Source organism: Wasmannia auropunctata, unplaced genomic scaffold (genome assembly GCF_000956235.1).
Source record: "Wasmannia auropunctata unplaced genomic scaffold, wasmannia.A_1.0 LD336106.1, whole genome shotgun sequence".
Lineage (NCBI taxonomy): Eukaryota > Metazoa > Arthropoda > Insecta > Hymenoptera > Formicidae > Wasmannia > Wasmannia auropunctata.
In genome coordinates this window covers 6735276-6740609 of record NW_012026784.1, presented here as the reverse complement: position 1 = coordinate 6740609, position 5334 = coordinate 6735276, and positions in this window count along the sequence as shown.

The window sequence follows — 5334 nt, the reverse complement described above, 5'->3', positions numbered from 1 at the left end:
GAACTATATAATTAATTTTGACATGATATATTCATATATCAATCAGTAAATTTTGGATCGACTAATTGCTTTTTTTGTACGAGCAATCGTCGAAGTTTGGATTGACATAGATTCTTATCACTTGATACTAATCCGTTTAAAGTGATTTATATCCGATTTAAATGATTTTAATCCTTTTTGATACCGTATTTTCGGTGCAGAAATCCCGATCGATTCGGATAACTTTTTTTATAATCGGTTTTAATCGAACATTTTCGGCAGGATATGTAAATAATTTATAATTCATATATCATTAATATATTAAATTCGCCAATATATGGTTCGTACATGTATTTTTTTTATACATGAAAATTCAAATCAGTCTAAATTATACAAATAGAAAATAAAAAATAATATTAAATTAAACAAAAGAATTGAAAAATTTATATTATATATAAGATAATCATGCATAACCTATATATGAATTTTTCACATTTTTTATATAGATTTTCATATTCCATATATGAACTTTAATATAACGTACATGCAGTTATCCACATGGATTTTTATATGGATTTTAATAACATGGTTATCCGCATGGATTTCCCATATAGATTTTAATATGACATGCTTATCCATATGGATTTCCATATGGATTTTTAACATAACATGGTTATCCACATGGATTTCTATATGGATTACCATGGAAACCTACATGGATTTTTTCAACAGGGACACCAGGAGACATCTCAAGAAAGCGAAGAAGACGAGGATACGTATACTCATATCCCTGAGGCACGAAGAAAAACGAGACGGAGTGCGCATTTTGGAGGACGATTTCCATATGGTCGCTAATTTTTTCACTATTAAAGATGTAAAGGGAAGTATTTTGCACTTCTCTGTAGACGATAAGCTGCAAGTAGAAAAATGGATAGAAGAATTCGGAGACACGAATGCGTTACTAGAGAGGAACGGATTGCAAAAAATGATGTACGCGAAAAAGTTATTACGTGGTTCAGCAAAGTAATATATCGCGCTACAAAGGGGCATTACTTCGTGGAAAGTGATGAAACAACGGCTGGTGCGTGAATTCGAAGAAAAGTTAAACAGTGCCACAATTCATTCACAGTTAATAAAGCGTAAAAGATTATCGAAAGAGATACGCCACGACAGTATATATATGCCATGAGCACAATCGCTAGTCAAGGGACCATAGAAGAAGAGGCACTAATATAATACAATACATCATTAACGGAATATCGGACGAAGAAAGCAACAAGGCTATCCTCTACAATGCAAATACGATCACCGAATTAAAAAAGAAACTAAAGCAATACGACAGGATGAAGGAAAAGTCCGAGAAGAAGATGACGAAAGGTCACAAAAAAGACAAAATTCAAAGAGACAGACAAAAAAAAGAAAGGAACGAGACAGAAGAATAAAAAAGAGAGATGTTTCGGGTGCGGTTCGGTCGAGCACATTGCGCGAGAGTGTCCAGACAAAGAAAAGGTCCCGAAATGTTTCAAGTGCAACAAGTTCGGACACATCGCAACAAAGTGCTGCAACTGACAAGACGTCGGACAAGGATGACAATAAACTAAACGTAGTCACAATAGAACCAGTGGCAACAGATGACGAAATTATCGTACAAATAAAAAACACGCAAATACGATCGATGTTAGACACCGGAACACGACAAACATTACTGAGACAGAGTGAGCACGAGAAGATGGGCAGTCCACTGTTGCAGTCGAGTGCGAATACGTTCCAGGGTTTTGGCAACGTGTTAGTGAAGGCTACTGGAATGTTCCACACAAAAATAGTAATTTACGGTGAGACATATGTTACTGACGTGTACGTAGTACCCGACTTTGCCATGAGGCACGCTAAGCTGCTGGGTAAGGAGCTAACAAGAAGAATGCACGTCAACATTCAAGGCGGCCGAGTTACCATCAAGAAATTAGCAGTAGAAGAAAGCCAAACAGAAACCGCAAAAGAAAACACTAAAAAAGAAAACGGTCGCGAGAAAAAAATGACAGTGACGCGCTAAGTGAATTGTCATTCGTAAATTATGTCGAAACAAAATCAGTGGACATTACCGGTCAGTACCGCAAAGAAATTGAGAAACTTATCGAAAGACATAAGCCGCAAAAAGAAGTTCAGACAAATGTGAAAACAAAAATCGTGTTACGGGACGAATCACCTATCAGTCTGAGGCCTCGACGGTTGGCGATTAAAGAAAAGGCGATCCTAAATGTGCAGGTCGACGAATGACTACGCGACGGTATTATCCAGCCAAGCAAAAGTGATTATTCGAGTCCGGTCGTAATTGTACTGAAAAAGAATGACGAGTATCGCGTATGCATAGACTTTCGACAATTAAATAAGAAAATAGTCCGTGATTGATTTCCAATGCCGCTGATCGATGACTGTACGCGCTCGCGCAAGCCCGCGTATTTTCGGTGTTTGATTTAAAGAACGGATTTTTCCATGTACCCGTATCAGAAAAAAGTCACAAGTATACATCATTCGTGACTCCAACCGGTCAGTATGAGTTTTTGAAGGCGCCTTTCGGGCTATGTAACAGTCCAACATCGTTCTTACGATTTATAGACGAAGTTTTCCATGATCTCAGCCGAAGAAATATCGTATTTACGTATCTATATGATTTGATAATACCAGGTCGAAACAAAGAAGAAGCACTTGCAAATTTAAAAGAGACACTTGAAGTGGCCGCTGAAAAAAGTTTAGCAATCAATTGGAAGAAGAGCGAATTTTTGAAAGGACGCGTCGAATATCTGGACTACGAAGGGGACAACGTCAGTCCAGCCCCATCAAAGATTAAAGCTGTGAAGAACTTTCCCCCTCCAAAATCAAAAAAAGCGATCCAGAGTTTCCTCGACTTAGAGGGTTATTTCAGAAAATTTATTTATGACTACGCTAAGATCGCAGGACTATTGTCAGATGTGTTAAAAGACGACCAGAAATTCCGTTTTGAACCAAAAGAAGAACAAGCATTCGAGCGACTCAAACAGCTGTTAACATGCGAACCAATATTACAAATCTTTCGCCCTGATGCAACCACCGAGTTACACACCGACGCGAGTAAGGAAGGCTCTAGTGCTGCACAAAGATCACTTACACGTCGTTTATTACATGAGTAGGAAGACTTCAGACGCCGAGAAAAGACTACACTCATTCGAACTTGAAACGTTAGCAGTGATCCAAACAGTAAAGAAATTCCGTGTTTACTTGCTCGGAATCAAGTTTAAATTGGTAACCGACTGTTCGACATTACAAAAAACATTGAACAAGATTGATATTTCTCCCAAAATCGCGAGGTGGGCATTAATGCTTGAGGAGTTTGACTACAAAGTCGAACATCGCGCGGGAACACGTCTCTAACACGTCGACGCACTCAGCAGGTATCCTGTGATGGCGATTGATAAATTAATTCCGATAATAAGAAAACAACAAAATGAAAAAAAAAGGTTACGTGTGATTAAGCCGATTCTGCAGAAGGCGCCATACGAAGATTACGTCTGCGAAAACGAAATTTTAATAAAAACCAGCGAGAGAAAAGTTATCGTACTATCCACAAGCAGGACATAATACGCAAAGCCCACGAGACATTTTTTAGTATAGAGACATATTTTAGTATCAAGAAAATGCTGAAAAGTATAAAATCAGAGTATTACATTCCGAATCTGACGGAAAAGCTCGAGAAGTACGTGAGTTGTTGCGTACACTGTACACTAGCTGAAGCAAAAAATGAAAAGAAGGAAAGGATGCTTAAACCTATCCCGAAGGGGGACCGCTGTCAACCTATCATGTTGATCACTTTGAACCAGTGATGGCAATGTCGAAATTATATAAGTCTTAATAAGTCTTATAAGTCTAATTATATAATCTGTTCGTCGTTGTCGATGGATTTTCAAAATTCGTATGGATATACCCGTCAACCAACGCAAGAGAAGTATTGGACCGCCTGAAGAATCAACAAAAAACTTTTGGCAACCCACGACATATAATTAGTGACCGCGGCTCGGCGTTCACATCAACTGATTTCAGAGAGTACTGCTCCGAAGAAAATATAGAGCATGTCGCGATCACAACGGGAGTTCCAAGAGGAAACGGTCAAGTTGAACGTATCAATCCATATTTATGCGACCAGCGTTTCTAAAATAATTGCTGAAGTTAATTGATAACGATTGATACCATTTGAAGAAAAGTCAAGTACTCTTCCGGTAATGCGATGTTCCAATCAAGAAATGTCCTGGCGTTAGAACATCTAATTCATTTAGTATGTGGCTAAGAGGACACAACGGTCGCGAATTAACTCACTTCAACTTGAGTTAACACGGTATACAGTTCTTTGAACGAGAGCAATGTGTCATTAATCATAGCCTTTACATTTGCCTCCTACAATCCTTTCATGTGAGGGAAGTAAGATGGAATAAATTTTCACGAAATTCCTTGATTGGACGGAAAGTCAATAGTTTTTGCTTGATGTTCAAGATGTGACAAAAGTTCATCAATTTGACATAATACATTACTGGTTCCGAGAAAATTTTTACCGTTGTCGAACAAGATAGATTCACATTTTTTTCATCGAGAAATAAATTTTTTTAGTGCGTTTAGGAACATCTTAGTCGTGAGATCTAATACTAATTCAATATGTATAGCCTTTGTAGCTACACACATAAAAAGATATGTAAGCTTTACTCGATTTATTTCTCGAGACCTTGATGTTGAACGGTCCTGTATAATTAACTCCCGTATGATTAAAAGCTCTGGATGGATTTGAGTAACTCGAAATGCAGGTAATCTCCCATTTGTTGCACCGGGCTACGAGGTTGTAACCGAAAACATAAAACACATTTACGGAGTATTCGTTTAATCGTATTTTTCGCATGAACAATCCAGTAAGTTTCATGAAGTGTTGCTAACAGTAATTGCGAACCCATATGGAAATTATTTAAATGTTAGTCACGTATGATTAACTCTGTTAGTGTACCATCAAGGGATAAAAGGATCGGATGCTTTTGTGAATAGGGAATGAAGCATTTCTTAACCAACCACTGACGCAGAGTAATCTTTCTTTGTCGATTATAGGATTGAGTGACAGAATTTTACTGTGCGAATCTGTAACCTTGCCTCGCTGGAGATTTTACTTGCAAAAGCATTTTGTTGGTAATATTTTGTTGTAAGTCTCGCCTTGCCTTATTTACAACGCCACACTTAGCGATAAGCAGGTCACTGTTGCAATCTAATATTGCAACGATGACCCATAATAATTGAGGATGCCGACGCAGGACTTCGGCAGCCTTAATACGCGCGTCCTCCAAAAACTGC